Genomic DNA, 17,554 nt, shown 5'->3' with positions numbered 1-17,554 from the left:
GCCTCCCACTTCTCTTTCTACTCTGTGCTCTCCTCTGAAGGGAGTAGTACACACCATTGTAGGAAATATTCAGTTTCTTGGCAACTTCTCGCATGGAATAGCCTTCATTTTTAAGAACAAGAATAGACTGTCGAGTTTCACATGAAAGTTCTCTTTTTCTGGCAATTTTGAGAGTTTCATAGAACAAACAAATGTAATGCTCCAGATTCTCAACTAGCTCAAAGGAGTGTCCATTTTATAGCTTCTCAAATCAGCCAAACCGTTATCAGCTGGACTAACATACTTGTGCAAGGGTTTTCTAGGGTTTTCTAAAAATCCATTAGCCTTCTTACACAGTTAGCAAACACAATGTACCATTAAAACACTGGAGTGGTGGTGGTTGGCAATGGGACCTATGTAGATATTGCAATAAAAACAAGACGTTTGCAGCTAGAATAGTCATTTACCACATTAACAATGTATATGTATTTCTGATTAATTCAATGTTAGCTTCATTGAAAAAAAAATTGCTTTTCTTTCAAAAATAATGACATTTCTAAATGACCCAAAACTTTTGAATGGTAGTGTATACCCAGATGGTGTCCAGGATAAGGGACATATACCAGAATTGGCGATATATATACCAGGATAGTGCCAGGATGAGGGACATATGTACCAGGATAGAGGACGCATACATATACGCTGCTCGCAAAAATAAAGGGAACACTCAAATAACACATCCTAGATCTGAATGAATGAAATATTTTCATTGAATACTTTGTTCTGTACAAAGTTGAATGTGCTGACAACAAAATCACACAAAAATCATCAATGGAAATCAAGTGTATTAACCAATGGAGGCCTGGAATTGGAGTCACCCCCAAAATTAAAGTGGAAAAACACACTACAGGCTGATCCAACTTTGATGTAATGTCCTTAAAACAAGTTAAAATGAGGCTCTGTATTGTGTGTGGCCTCCACGTGCCTGTATGACCTCCCTACAATGCCTGGGCATGCTCCTGATGAGGTTGCGGATGGTCTCCTGTGTGATCTCCTCCCAGACCTGGACTAAAGCATCCGCCAACTCCTGGACAGTCTGTGGTGCAACGTGACGTTGGTGGATGGGGCGAGACATGATGTTCCAATTGTGCTCAATCGGATTCAGGTCTGGGGAATGGGTGGGCCAGTCCATAGCTGCAATGCCTTCATCTTGCAGGAACTGCTGACACACTCCAGCCACATGAGGTCTGGCATTGTCCTGCATTAGGAGGAACCCAGGGCCAACCGCACCAGCATATGGTCTCACAAGGGGTCTGAGGATCTCATCTCGGTACCTAATGGCAGTCAGGCTACCTCTGGTGAGCACATGGAGGGCTGTGCGGCCCTCACTGACACTTCCGGCACTTTCGCCGCCAGGTTCAAATGTAGCTCCGCCCACCCGCCATTATGCCTCTTCCTCGACTGCTGCACGCTGCGTGTCCAGCAGCGCAGAGCCGGCGGCACCCACACTTCCGGCGCCAAGTTTAAATAAAGCCCCGCCCACCCACCTTTACACTGTGTCCTCAGCTGCTACAATCTGTGTGCCCAGCAGCGTAGAGCCGTCAGTTTCCCTACCACTCCCCAGCCACGGCCCCCCACAATGGTTACTCTCTGAGGCTGCTGTACGCTGTATGCTGCAGAGCAACTCAGAGCCTCCACATTGTGCCCTTTTTCACTCCCTATCACACCTTCAGCCTGCCCACACAGCTATGGGTGGCCAGGCTAGCTGCAGCTCTTCCTTTGGTGAGGAGGCTGCTAGTAACACACAGCCCCTTGCACCCGTAGTGCCCTGATTCACCCCCCTTCACCGCAACCATCTGGTGATGCCCCATAAACAATTCTTATACCCCCTGCCTTGCCACCACCCCCACTCCCCCCCACAGCTTCTGGCTCCTCTGGCTACTCTCCCTGACCCACTCATCTTGTCCACAGCACCTCTGATGCCCTCTGGCCCTGATATGACATCCATTCCCAATTCCGTTCCATTCGCGGGTGCAGGATCACCGGCTCGGCAGGGCCGCCATCACGGGCACGGCACCCGCACCGCGGATTCATCATCCCCATCATCTTCCCGCAGCCCAGTTCCACACAGACGTACCGAAAGATCTCATAATAAATGCAGCAGGCATTCTTCATGTAGCTCTAGATCAGCCAGAAGGAGCTACCACTCAAGGTCCTCACGGTGGCGTTCACCGTCATCCACAGAGGAGTCGTCTGACGCTTCAGTTGATTCGCATAGGCGTGCACATAGATCAAGCGGCCATGATAGGTCACCCGGTCTTCCTCAACGTCCTGACGGTATGGTTGCTCCCGCTCCAGTTCCCGTTCTGCTTCTTCTGCAAAGTTGTGGTGAATACCAATATTTGGGGGCTTGGGGGAGTGTATGATGCCGGTAGCAGCTTCCATCCCAAACAGAAAAATCTCACTTAACCCACTCATGCTAGTTCAGAACCCCCTGGTTCAAAGAGATTCTCCTCCAGTCCAGGCCAGAATACCTAAAGATGTTTTCTTTTGCGGTACCTCCCCGTTGGGATCCCACTTAGATGAAGAAACCCTAAATAAAATTTGGTCAAATGAATACATAGACATTTGGACGCTGGTTTCCACTGACCAACACACCGTTGACAAGGAACGCCATGTGGCCGATAGACCTTACGACCGTAAACCAAAGGTCACGAAGACAATGAATAATTGGCTTCAGGCCTTCTTTGTTATGGGTTGCATTATGGGCCAAAAGCACCCTGAGCGTTGCTCAGAGATGTTTGTATACCTTAAGTCAATTTATAATTCTTACAAGGCACATGGTGGCAGCGCCTGGTGGCGTTAGGATGAGAACTTTAGAAGGCGTTTGTCCTTTCAGCCTCATTTGGGAAGGGGCGTAAAAGCCACAGACACATGGCTTGACTAATGATAGCCCAAAAGGCGTCATCTTCCTTTCAGTCATTGGCCCTTGGCCCCCTTGCTGATACCGGGTCCGTGGCCATTTGCAGACCGGGCATGTGACGGCATTTTAATGAAGGGCACTGCCATTTTTACAGACTCTGTAAATACAAGCATGAGTGATCCGCCTGTGGAGCCCCCTATGCAACCATTAAACGTTCCCGCCCCCCCTGCAAATTTTTCAACAACGCCCCCATGTCAATCAGAAAATAAGGACTCCAGTGAGCGTGTCTGCGATAGGGCCTTGGCTCAACCTGTACCCCAATAAAGAGGCAGGGGCCCAACTTCGTTTCGGTTTTACGTTTGGTTTCTTTATTCCTTTCAATTTCAGTAGGTTTCCGTTTCTTGTTTCAAACCTAAAATCTGCAAGGGAGTTTCCTCAGGTATTGTCTGAAAAGCTTCAAAATGAGATATCTTTGTGAAGAATTAGGGGCCCTTTTTCAAACCCCCCCTTTTACAATTTGCGCTGCGCTATGTATTGTCCCGAAGAAAGAAAGCGGAAAGTTCCGCTTGATTCATCACCTTTCACATCCTAAGGGTTTCTCTGTGAATAGTAGCATCCCCGAAAGTGACGCATCTGTCACTTATGTTTCATTTGATAGAGCGGTTGCCCTAGCTAGCTAGGGAAACCGGTCAAGGAGCATTAAGGTCAAAATCCGACATAGAGTCGGCTTTTCGCGTTTTACCGGTTCATCTGAACTGTCATCACCTCTTGGGTTGCTTTGTAGATGGGCAATACTACTATGATACTTGCCTTCCAATAGGATGCTCTATTTCTTGTCATTATTTCGAACTATTCAGCTCCTTCCTTGAATGGGTCATCAAGTATGAAACAAATTCCTTTGCCATCATTCATTACCTCGATGACTTTTTGTTCGTTGGCCCACGGGATTCCAGTTCTTGCCAATTTTTATTGGACACTTTTTGTTCTTTTATGTTTCGTTTGGCGTTCCCCTTTCCAGCGAAAAAACTGTTGGCCCAGCATCTACCTTACCTGTTTTTTTGTCTTCCAGGGGACAAGATTTCAAAACTGTTATCACTCATTAAAGGTTTCTTCGCAGTGAAAAGCGTCACTTATCGGCAAATGCAGTCCCTGTTGGGTCTTCTCGTTTTTGCATGCCGGGTCATGCCTATAGGCAGAATCTTTTCCCGCCATTTGTCCCTTTCTACTAAAGGTATAAAGCTTCCCCATCATCGGATCCGTATAACATCCCCATTGCGGGCTGACTTGGCGGTTTGGAGAGAGTTCCTCTTTTCTTACAATGGCCACACTTGTTTCCAGTCAGCGGAGTCTTCTAATGAGGATTTGTCCCTTTTTTCTGACGCCTCAGGCTCCTTCGGTTTTGTCGTCATTTTTGGAGACCAGTGGTGTGCCGAAAAGTGACCAGAGTCCTGGCATGCCAGGAACTGGGTCAAAAATCTCACATTGGAATTGTTTCCCATTGCTGTTGCCATTTGCATTTGGGGACTCTATTTGTGCGATAAGTCCATTTGTTTCTGGTCTAACAACATGAGCGTGGTTCACGCTATAAATCATCTAGCGTCCTCTTCCATTCCGGTGATAAAGTTAATTAGGTTTTTTGAATTGAAATGTTTATCTTTCAACATATGGTTTTAGACTCACCATATTCCTGGTTCCATGAATGTTGTTGCTGACTCACTTTCGCGTTTTGATTTGCAGAAATTCAGGCATCTGTGTCCCAGTGCCCAGGCGGAGGGTCTTCCATGCTTATCCAGTATTTGGGAGGTGGTGGAGAACAACTAATGCCACTAGTGCGATCATCTGTGGCTCCAGCGACGTGGCGGTCATATGGTAAGGCCTGGAATGAGTGGCATGAGTTTGTAGGTAACAAGCCAGTTTTGTCATCTGATTCGGCCCGCTTAGAAGTAATTGTACAATACCTGCTTCACCTCTACAGCACGGGTGCCTCTGGTGCAGTCACCCAGAGTCGATTATCAGGTTTATCTTTTCATTTTCAGCTTCGTGAATGGGTTGATGTGACCAAATTTTTTATTATACTTCGGGCTGACAGGGGTTGGAGTAGGAGTCACCCCCAGGAGGAGAGCAGACGACCTATTTCTTTCAGCTTGCTCAAGCACCTCATTGAGTGCATCCCTGCCCTCTGCTCCTCTCCTCACGAGGTGTCTCTATTTTAAGCTGCTTTTGGTATCAGCTGTGAAGCATAGTCCAGATGGCCTTCGTCATGATGATGTTTCTTTCTGTCAAGGGGGCTTGCTCATTCGCATACGTAAGTCTAAAACAGACCCTTCAGGAGCAGGGACATTGGACCCTTTGTTTTCGAATCCTGGTCCGATATGCCCACTAACCTTAGTAACAAATTACATGCAACATAGACGCTGTGGTCATTCATTTTTATCCCACAATGATGGTTCCCCTCTCACAAAGTTCCAATTTCAATCCCTTCTTCGTAAAGGCCTGGCGTCGCTAGGTCTTCCCTCTAAAGACTTTGGCACTCACTCATTTAGAATCAGGACAGCTACCGAAGCTGTACGAGTGGGTTTATCCTAGGTCGACATTCAACGAATTAGCAGGTAGCGCTCTTCTTGCTTTGCTAAGTATATCAGACCAGATTTGCTGATTTAGTAACATTGTTTTTTCCCTTAGGTGTTGCCAGACCTACGGTGTGGATCCTAGGTCACTCTTATATTTTCTGGGCGGCCCAAAGAGCAGAGAGTTGTCCAGGAGGAAGAGGCCTCGGTTTCCGGGGTTTAGAGGTGTTTTGGAAGGGCTTTCGGGGCCTAACTTGGTCTCAGGTTTTGCCAGAGGTGGTGAGGATTGCACAAGGCGCCTCCTCTCCCATCATTCTCGTTCTTCATGCCGGCGGGAATGACCTCTGCTCCTTCCTTTTAGCTGAGCTGCTGACGATGATGTGGTCTGATGTGGACAAGTTCCACAGCTTCTTCTCAGAGCTTGCGCTGGTGTGGTCGGAGGTCATTCCTCGCATTGTGTGGCAGGGTGCTAGGGAGTCGGCGACAGTTGAGCGCTCTCGAAGAACGCTCAATGCTCGCATGTCTCGCTTTGTGCGTTTCAAGGGGGCGTTGTCGTACAACATCGCCAACTTGAAGGGGACAATTCAAGGCTCATGCTTCCCGATGGTGTCCATCTCACTGATATTGGCCTAGATATATTCCTGTCCGGCATCCAGGACTGTAATGAGCAGGCGTTGATGTTAATGGGTGGGGGTCAGAGCTCAGTTTAGTCTCTACCCTCCTCCTTGGCGGTCAGTTTTGTTGTTTTATAATTCTCTGGTGATGTTCGCCGGGAGTCCAGCCGTTTTGCACAATGATTTGCACTTATAGTGTTATAGCTGGAATAAAAAGGTTCTTTAAACGTTTACATACATTATGCTGTGACCGACCTCCATTCATTAAAGGAGTTGAGTTTTAAAGTTTATTGTGTTGTGTTTCATTTATTCATGGGAATATTGTTGTTTCGGGGTACGTGGGTCACATCAGTCTTAGCTGTTCAGCTGCTGGATCTGCTGGGATTTGTGGTGCCACAGACAAATTTTGCCTGTGCCATCACTGCTGCTAGTTTTGCTGCTCTTCTTGTAAGAAGAAAGAAGACGTTCCTGATCCTTTCCTGACCTGTTCCCAGCTTTTTCCTAATCCACCCCAATCCTCCCCCCCTCTTTCCACTCTTCCCCTTCCATAAACCCTTCCCCACCCCCATTCTGCCACGGAGCGGTGATCAGTACTTGATCACTGATCAGTACTTGATTGCTCCATTTTTGGCCGATTTTTTTTTATCCTGCAGCCACCGAGCGCTGATCAATGATGCAAATCACTGATCAGCACCCGTGCTCATTGTTTTCCAGGACTTTTTTTTCCCTTGTCCATTCCACCTCTCCCTTTGTGCCACCTAAATGCGTACATCCTGCAGCCCCAGAGCGCTGATCAGTTAGACAAATCACTGATCAGCACACATGCTCACTGTTTTCCAGGACTTTTTTTTTCCCCTGTCTATTTCCCCCAAACCCCACCTCCATTGCACCACCTCCATGTGTGCGTCCTGCAGCTGCTGGTCTGTGTTACTGATCAGCGTTTGTGCTCGCTTTTGGCAAGGACTTTTATTTCTCCTATATTTTTTTTTATCCCTTTTTTGCACCACATCCAGTTTTTTTGTGTGAAAAAAGGATAAAACATAATTTCAATTAGTTGATAGGACTAGATTAGGGACAGTAAAAATATACTGTAGTAATTGGCGTCCACTACAGTATTTTTTACTGAATATATTCAGTGTTAGTGTCAGATAGTTGCAGGCACTCAGTAATTTTTTTTTTCTGACGTCCGTTTAGTAAGTTTGTTTCTTACTTTACCAAATTTTTATATTCATTTATTTTTATCTTTTCTCTTTAGATTCTTTTCTTTTTTTTTTCCTTCTAAATAAAAATAAGTTTACACCAAATACTCTCTCACACACACACACACACACACACACACACATACACACACACACACACACACACACACACACACACACACACACACACACACCTGAATAAAATCTGGTACACACACAAGCACCACATACGTGAAAAAATATCCCGCTTGCCCAATCATGGTATTCAGCGGAGGAGGCAAACGCCTTCCTTGCCTCAGACACTAATAGTAAGGGAGAGGATGCCACCTTCCTTTATTTTTCATCCTATTCTTCCTCAAGTGATACTGAACCACCACGCAGACGCCCCAGGACAGAAAATGAACCAGCGCCCACCGTTACTGACCCCGTATGGACCTCACTCCCGAAGATTATGAGCCACAGTTTCCTGATTTTGTGGTGCAATCAGGAATAAAATTTGACCTCACCGGCCTCAGAGAAATAGGATTTTGTAACCTTCATGGTGGCTGAGACAAATTTGTACGCCAAGCAATTTTTGGTCCAAAACCACCCTTCATCATTTTCTAACTGGACCCCTGTAGATGCAGTAGAACTGATGATGTTTTGGGGCCTTGTCCTTCAAATGGGGTTAGTGAAGAAGCCAGAACTTCGGCAATATTGAAGTGTTGATGTTTTATACAACACTTCACTGTTCTGCATGGCTATGACCTGTAAATGATTTGAGGCTATACACAAATTTTTGCATTACAATGATAATGCACGATGTCCTCCCCGAAATGACCCCAACTTTGACTGACTTTTCAAAGTTTTGATCACTTCAGCTACAAGTTTGCTGAAGTGTACGTTCCCTAAAGGAACATCTGCGTGGATGAGTCCTTAATACATATCAAGGTGAGGCTTAAATTCCGGCATTACCTGCCCAGTAAGAGGGTCAGGTATGGAATTAAACTCTACAAGCTGTGTGAGTATCTCATGGTACACCCACAGTTTTAGAGTTTATGAAGAGAAGGACACCCTTATTCAACCCCTTGAATGTCCCCCTGCCTGGAGTGGGAAAATTGTGTGGACTTTGGTGCATCCACTACTGGATCAAGGTTATCACTTCTACGTAGATAACTTTTATACCAGCATCCCACTCTTCAAGTCCCTCTCTGCGCAAGCTGTCACAGCCTGTGGTACTGTCCGCAAAAATCAGAAAAGCCTCCTTAAGACGCTAATTGGGCAGCTGCTCAGAAAGGGTGAGAGAAGAGCCCAATGTAGGACAACATGCTGGTGGCCAAGTACAAGGTCAAGAGGGATGTCCTTTTCTTGACCATCATACATGGTGATGGCAGCACCCCCACTGCTGTACGAGGTTCCTTTACACAGATCACCAAACCAGACTGTGCCCTGGGGTACAAGAACATAGGGGGAGTTGATCTCTCTGATCAAGTAAACCAGCCCTACATATAACATTTACATGCTATCACGATGTGCATGCCAGACCGTTACGTACCTTCAGTTCCAGGAGGTAGTGATGAAGGCCCTAATCTTTGGAAGTTAGGAAGGAGTGGGCCCCAGTACTTCTAGAACTGAAGCTGCTTGTATCATACCAGGGCAACATTTTCCCAGTTTGAGGTCCCCCAAACACAAAGAAAGGTAGGTCACAAAAGAGGTGCCGAGTGTGTTACAGAAGGGGGATAAGAAAGGACAGCACTTATCAATGGAATACCTGCCCCGACAAACCTGGCCTGTGTATAAAAGAATGCTTCAAACTGTACGACATATCCATGGACTACAAAATTAATTTTTGACATACACAACTCACATATGCCAACCTGATGCACGCTACACAACTCACGTATGAAAATAGCTCACAGGAAAAAATAGCAGCATGATCCGTATAGTAATATATAATTAATTGTAAAAATAATAATGATAGTTGCTACTAAGTACCAGGACTTTACAGGACAAATCGTCATAGGCAAGTATATAAAATAAATAATTCCTGGTGCTATGCCATAGGATTAAATGGAGGGGGTACCCAGAACATTATAACTACATATGGATATCACTATGTACCACTGCGTCGTTACTTGTCTAATGTATATAGGGCTTATATTGCTCCATTTCTGTGTGTGCTATGCTTGAATTTTTGCACTTATGCACTTTCTCCTCCCTTTACCTGTATTTATTTCTGGTAATAAAATTGTCTATATTTTTGAAACATATATTCAGACTTTTGATTGTTCTTTTTGTTCTACTTTATTTAACAACTCACGTATACCAACCTGATGTACACTACACAACTCACATATGTCAACATGATGCACTCTACACTACTCATGTATGCCAAACTGATGCACTCTACACAACTTACGTATGCCACTACACTATAAAATTCACATACCAGAAAACACTAGATCAATTCCAATATAGGGTCACTTGTGGGGGGTTTCCACTGTATAGGCACATCAGGGGCTCTCCAAACACAACATGACACCCGCAAACCATTCCATCAAAGTCTGCATTACAAAACGTCACTTCTTGCCTTCCGAGCCCTGCCATGCACCCAAACAGTAGTTTTCCCTCACATATAGATTATCGGCGTACTCAGGAGAAATTTAAAAACTATTTTTGTGGTCCATTTCTTCTTGTTACCTTGTCAAAATAAAAAAAAATTAGGGCTAAACGAACATTTTTGTGGAAAAAAAGTAGATTTTTCATTTTTACGGCTCAACGTTATAAGTTTCTGTGAAGCACCTGGGGGTTCAAGGTGCTCACCACACATTTAGACAAGTTCCTTGAGGGGTTCAGTTTCCAAAATGGGAAAGCTTAACCGCTTTATTTCATAAATCAATAGTACACATGAAAATAAGCTACTTTGTGATATATCTTATCAGAGAAATTTGCTTCTTTCTCTGCCAAAATTGATCATTATTAGTGATGAGTGAGTGTGCTCATTTAACCCTTTAAATGAGCATGCTTGGGTGCTTGCCGAGTATTTGCTGCGTGCTCGGCATCTACGTTTGATCTGCCGCGTCTGCATGTGTCGCGGCTGTTAGACAGCTGGATAGAGCAAAAAGTGAGCATCCTGGTGGCCCAATTAATCGGGGCAGCCCAAAGGGAGGTAAAGTCCTGGCCACCTGGGAGGAAGAGGACTGTCAGAGACATACTAACCCGGCTGAAAGACACATTTGACACCCGCACCTCAGCCGAAATAAAACTAAGATTTTATGGGTGCAAACAACGGGCACATGAGAGTATAAGAGACTATGCGCTAAACCTACAAGAGGCCCTGAGAGCCATTAAGCAGGTAGACCCTGACAGCGTGGGAAATGAAGATAAGCTGTTGACTGAACAATTTATTGAGGGTCTACTGTGCAATGCCCATCGAACCCAGTTGCGGGCAATGGCCTTACAGGACCCTGACCTGGACTTTGCACAGTTCAAGGACAGAGCCATCCGGGTGCTCCGAGAACCGGCACCAGGTGGCGCTGTGACCCACAGGCGCCCTGCTATCACTTACCACCAGGAGACGGCGCCCTTGTCTGCAGGGCCTGTGGGAGCTGATGCGCAGGCTTTAAACAGTGACCCGGCTACAGACCTGCACCATTAGGTCCAAGAGCTGACTAAGAGCGTTGCCGCGCTAACCAGAACTGTGCAGTCTTTACAGGTCTCTTCTCCAGGAAAGATCCAGCTGGCCTCCGGACCGGAGGACGTCCCGTGGCGCCGACTGAGGAGGACCCCACCGGCCAGAGGAAGACCCAGCGACAGATACAACGAGGACGGACGACCCATCTGCCGCCGCTGCAATCAACCCGGACATGTGGCAAGGTACTGTCATTTAAACGGGCACAACCTGGGGTAGAGGGCCAACCCCCAGGCATAAGACCATCAGGCCCATCAAACTGGCGTGATAAATATGTAGGGGGACGTCCAATCTTGCCTGTGGTACTGGATGGCATTCCTATGAGTGCCCTACTAGACACTGGGTCACAGGTGACCACCATCCCATACGTGCTCTTTAAACAGTACTGGAATGACTCGGACATAACCCGCTACCCAGATGACGACCTGAGTATCATCGCCAGCAATGGTCAGCCCGTGCCGCAGGTGGGATTCAAAGAGGTGACCATTAAGATCGGTAAAGTCGAACTGGCGGCACAAGGACTGATTATAGTGGACATAGACCGTCATGAGAGTCACCCTAGAATAACCTTGGGAACTAATGTGATTGAAAATTGTCTTGCAGAGGTGATTCTCATTTTACAGCAGGTTGCCAAGAACGCCAGTTCCGGCCAGCAGCGTGTGCTCCAAAAAGAGATCCGGGCACTCATGAAGCGGCAACAGGTGGAACTGTCTGGTGGTGAGATAGGTAGCGTGAGAATGTGTGACCCGTTCCCTATTGCCATGCCCCCAAAAAGTGAGATGATGATTTGGTGCCAGGCAGCTATTGGTCTAAGAGGTAGAGACTACCAAGCAATGGTAGAACCCGTCTACTCAGACAGTAGGCCCACCATTTTGACAGCACGGGGGGTGGTCGATGTACGCCATGGGAGGGTGCCCGTTCGCATCATAAATATCGGGGAGAGAGAAGTACACCTGCCCCGGTATGCCACGCTAGCCAAATTTTTCACCATAAACCAGAATTCTGTACAGGCCGTGGAACCCTTGCCTCCATCTCAACCAGAGGAAGGTAACGGCTCTAAGAAACCAATGGAGGACTGGTGTCAGCAACTGTATTTGGGTACTGACTCCACTCCCTCACACCAGAAACAGGGAGTCTATCGGGTGGTTCGAGAGTACGAGAGAGTGTTTAGTAAACACCCGCTAGACTTCGGGCGAGTAAAGGGGGTAGAACACCACATCCCCACGGGAGACCATCCTCCCATAAAGGAGAGATACCGACCCGTACCCCCGGCACACTACCAACACGCCAAGGGGATGCTTAGAGACATGAAGGAGGCTGGGGTAATCAGGGACAGCTGTAGCCCCTGGGCAGCTCCACTAGTCTTAGTGAAAAAGAAAGACAACACCATGAGAATGTGTGTAGACTACAGGAAGGTCAACCGTATCACACACAAAGATGCGTACCCATTACCAAGGATAGAAGAGTCCTTAGCTGCATTAAAATCTGCTAACTTCTTCTCTACTTTGGATCTCACTAGCGGGTACTGGCAGGTTCCTGTAGCAGAGGCGGACCGGGAGAAGACCGCATTCACCACCCCGATGGGTCTCAGTGAATTTAACTGCATGCCGTTCGGGCTCTGCAACGCACCAGGAACCTTCCAACGGTTGATGGAATGCTGTCTGGGACACCGGAACTTCGAGACGGTCCTGTTATACCTGGACGATGTCATCGTCTATTCCAAGACCTACGAGGACCACCTGAAACACCTGGCAGAAGTGTTCGAAGCTCTGGCAAACTACGACCTAAAGGTGAAACCCTCCAAGTGTCACCTCCTGAAACCAAAGGTGCAATACCTGGGACACGTGGTGAGTGCTGACGGAGTGGCTCCTGACCCTGATAAGATCACCGTGATTAAGGACTGGCCAAGACCCTCCAGCATAAAGGAAGTGCGGCAGTTCCTCGGGTTGGTAGGCTACTACCGAAGATTCATTCCTGGTTTCACCAAAATGGCAGCCCCTATGCAGGACCTCCTGATAGGTCAATCTCGGAAAGCCAAAAACCAGAAGCCGCCCTTCAGGTGGGAAAAGCTGGAAGAGGAGTCCTTTTTCCAGCTGAAGATGGCCCTCACGGGGGATGAAATCCTGGCATATCCAGACTACAGCCAGGCCTTTATCCTCCACACGGACGCAAGCAACATCGGGCTAGGAGCCGTACTGTCCCAGATCCAGCAAGGGAAAGAACGGGTAATCGCTTACGCCAGCCGAAAGCTACGGCCCACGGAGAGGAACCCTGAGAATTATAGCTCATTCAAGCTGCAGTTCCTGGCAGTAGTGTGGGCAGTGACCGAACGTTTCAAGCATTACCTTGCCTCCTCCAAATTCACTGTGTACACGGATAACAACCCGTTGACACACCTGGACACTGCAAGGCTCGGTGCCCTGGAACAGAGATGGATGGCCCGCCTGTCCAACTTTGAATTCACCATCAAATACCGGGCAGGACGATCAAATGCCAACGCGGATGCCCTGTCTAGAATGCCGAACTTACCGGACGTAGGGGAAGGTCCAGAAGATCTGGAAGAAGTTGAGCTCCCTGCGTTCCACCGTCATGGGATTACCCTGTATTCCCACCGTGTGAAGGACAGGCGCTCCGTGACGTTCAATCCCTTGCCCCACTACAACTGGGCGGAGACGCAAGACAGTGATCCCGCAGTCCATTTGGTGAAGGAAATGCTGACCCAGGCCGATGCCCGTCTTGACCCAGATGCTCCGGAGGAGACCAAGCAACTGTGGAAGGAGAAAAGTAAGCTGTTCCTCTACAGGGAGAAGCTGTGCCGGAGAATGGTTAACTCTCGAACGCATGAGTTGACCTGGCAGGTAGTGGTCCCAAGACGAGACGTGGCTATGGTTCTGGAGGCATACCACAACGGAGCAGGGCATTTCGGATGGAAGAAGCTGGAGTTCTTGTTGCGTGAATGGTTCTACTGGGTAGGCATGAGAGGAGCCATCGAGAGGTGGTGCAGAGACTGTGGCCCGTGCCACCTGAGAAGAAAGGACCGTGCCAGCCAGAAGACTCCCTTGCAGCCCATCATCACCAGACAGCCACTGGAACTGGTAGCCCTGGACCATGTGAAACTGGCTCCAAGCAGATCTGGGTATGTCTACGCCCTCACAATCGTAGATCATTACTCCCGGTTCCTGGTGGTGGTCCCAGTCAAGGACTTAACGGCTCAAACAGCAGCTAGAGCCTTCCAGCAGCACTTTTGCCGTCCACACGGGTACCCGGACCAAGTGTTGACAGACCAAGGACCAGCCTTCGAAGCGGAGGTCTTCCAGGAGTTCTGCAACCTGTATGGCTGCAAGAAGATAAGAACAACGCCCTATCACCCTCAAACCAATGGACTCTGCGAGAAGATGAACCAGGTGGTGATAGATCTGCTAAAAACATTGCCCCTGGAAGAACGCAGTCTGTGGCCTGAGAAACTGCCCGATCTGGTGGACCTGTATAACCACATCCCTGTAGGTTCCACCAACTGTACCCCGGCTTACCTAATGAGAGCAAGACCTGGTAAGCTGCCTATTGACCTGGATATGGGAGTCCTGACGCCTGAGGACACCTCGCCAGAGGCAGACTGGGATACAGAATGGCAGCAGCAGTATCGGAAAGTACAGGAGTGCGTCGAGCGAAGTCTGTCTCAAGCTAGAGAAAGGCAAGAGAAGGCTTATAACCAGTATGCTCCCGCTGTTCCCCTGGTACCTGGAGAGCAGGTCTTGAAGAGGAAGAGGCGGCTCCACAAGTTGGACGACCAGTGGGAGAAGGACCCGTACACCATACTGCCATCAAGCCATGAGAACCCAAAAATCTGCGTAATCAGTAAGGATGGAGGAGAAACCACAGCCATTGTCTCCAGAGACCACCTGAAGAAGTGTCCCGAGCAGCTGCAAAGCCCTGAAGAAGATCAAGAAAACCCTCAACCCGCAGAGGAAAGGGAAGAAATGATCAGTACCGTACTCGGAGACTTCCCCCGGTCTTGGACACAAGTAAACGGCGCTGTCGTAGTACCCGTCCTCACGTTTCTCCAGCCAGCCCCGCAAGTGCCTACAGAGGAACCAGTAGAGCTGGAAGAGCAGCCGGCCCAAGAGGCAGAAGAGTCCACACCAGCAGTATAGGAGGATCAACCCTCTGCTAGTAGTGAGCCTGCCGTGCCCCTAGTGAGCCAAAGAGTGCGCAGAAAGCTGCCCAGCTTGCCCATAACACTTCCTACACCCTGTAGTGCAGAACCAGTTAGTGAGCTCCGTAGGTCCACTAGAGTCACTAGAGGTCAGATGCCTGCTCGCTGGAGAATCTAAACCAATGCACTGTAGAGTTGACTGTTTATTGAAAAATGTTTATGGTTTATGTTTGTTGCCTGTTACTAATTATGTTTCTCAGTTACCCTGCAGATTTATTTGGACTAACAGGTTATGGACACTGGATAACCGGAACAGTTTTGTAGATAGTTGCACCTTGGTGCCTCTTGTGAAGACGGCCGCGGAAGAGAAAACCTGTCTGGCGTGGCCTCCTTGCGGCCCAAAGTAGTTAGTCTACCCTTGCAGCCACGCCCAAGGACAACGCAAGGGGTTTGCTTTGGACAGGTCCCCTATTCTGTGCCAAGACTTCACCTTGTTGGGTGATATGGACACCCGGTCACGGAAACGCCGTGACCTCTACAGACTAAAGCTTCTTGTAAATATGTTGTCTTGTTATTGTTATACCTTGTATTTATGTTTCTTTAAAAATGTGTTTAGTCCCGGAGTACTAAAATTTACTAGGGGGGAATGTGACACCCCAGGGGTCTGGTTGCCACAGTAATAGAGATATTATGTCTGAGAGCAAGTGGGAGGTTTCTCTGGTCAGGATCCCTAAACATGCAACACGGTCCGCCCAGAACTGGGAGGGGAGGAATCTGCCCTTTTAAACTGGGTCTGGGGCGGGATTAGTCAGTTCAGTTCCAGACACAGGGAAAGCAAGAACAGGAGCTCTGTAGGAGCAGTAGCTGAAGTCCAGGGGCTGGAGCTGAGCAGAGCTCGCCCTGGACGAAGATACTAAAACCGGACACAGGAGTCCGAGGCTGTGGGGACTGATATACCCAGCAGCAGAAACCAGCCGGCAGGGGATTCCAGGTCCTCTGGCCATAGAAGCCCGGAGGCTCAGTCACAGAGAAGGGACCAGCGCCGCCATCCAGGAGCGGAGGCTAACAGAAGGCCCCAAGTCACCAGCCATACGGGTGAGCACCACACGGTTTACTCAGGGACGTGGGCTACTTGTAACCGCTGACAGCAAGGTAGCCAGGAAGAGTGCAGATAAACGGGGAGGCCTACAACTCCACCTGGCCAGGGGAACTCCTGCTTGCTCGCAGACTGACCAAGCCCCTTATACTAGCCAGTACTCCCGGGAGGGTCTGCCTTGTACCATCAGTAAAGACCCTGAACTGCACCTCACGTCTCTGTGGTTCCTTGCCGCTCCTGCACCATTAGCACTGGGACCCTCACACCATCACTCCCATCATCTTCCACATTAGCTGCCCTGAGGCAATACTTCTCCCGTGGGGAGTCATCCCATACTCAGCTGCGCAAACAACATCAGCCTCAGCGGTCTGCAGCGCAGCGGCGGTCCCCACTGACCGCAATCCACGGGTGGCGTAGTCGGACACTTATTACCATACAAATAGACTGCCACTGGTTTGACCACCCTGGGCACGGACCGGGTCACCGCCACACGGAGACTACAACCCCCAGCATTCTACAACAGGCCCGGTTCCGGGTTCCCCAGCAGCAGCACAGGCTCAGGGGGCGCGTCATATCCGCAGCAGTTGTTATCTCAGCTGCCTAATTAATGTGCTAGGGAGTCCTCTCTGATTTTTGTGTACAGTGCCGCAGGCTGCGGTAGCTCTGGCAGAGAGGGACTTGAAGAGTGCGATGCTGGTATAAAAGTTATCTACATAGAGGTGATAACCTTGATCTAGCAGTTGGTGCACCAAATCCAAAAATTTTCCTGCTCATTCCCAGGCCGTATCCATACGTCCAAGGTCGGGAACTCCTTCCCTTCCATGACTTATGGATATGTCCAAGTTAGTGAAGGGCTTAAAAGACTGATGCCTGTAAGAATGTGCAGTACAAAGCTCCTTCCTCCACCTTCATGTGCAGTGAGGTGTGCTCCTAGTAGATAAATTAATTGAATAGTGAAGATACCGATGGTAGTGAGACTTAAGCCCCTGTCTCACATAGCGAGATCGCTGCTGTGTCACGGTTTTGGTGACGCAACAGCGACCTCACCAGTGATGTCGCTATGTGTGACACTTTGCAGCGATCAGGCCCCTGCTGTGAGGTCGCTGATCGCTGCAAAGTATCCTGGACCATTTTTTGGTCGTTGCCCTCCCGCTGGTCAGCACACATCGCTGTGTGTGACCAGCGGGAGCAGCGATCAGGCTGGTAACCATGATAAACATCGGGTTACTAGGGGCACACGCGCACCTAGTAACCCGTTGTTTATCATGGTTACGAGCCTGCTAAAGTGAGCGGTAACCTCCCGCTCCCTGTAGCAGAGTGGTAACCATGATAAACAACGGGTTACTAGGTGCG

Source organism: Phyllobates terribilis, unplaced genomic scaffold (genome assembly GCF_046119375.1).
Source record: "Phyllobates terribilis strain yellow unplaced genomic scaffold, ASM4611937v1 Scaffold_1__5_contigs__length_1240528914, whole genome shotgun sequence".
NCBI lineage: Eukaryota > Metazoa > Chordata > Amphibia > Anura > Dendrobatidae > Phyllobates > Phyllobates terribilis.
Note: the sequence above shows the minus strand (reverse complement) of the source record.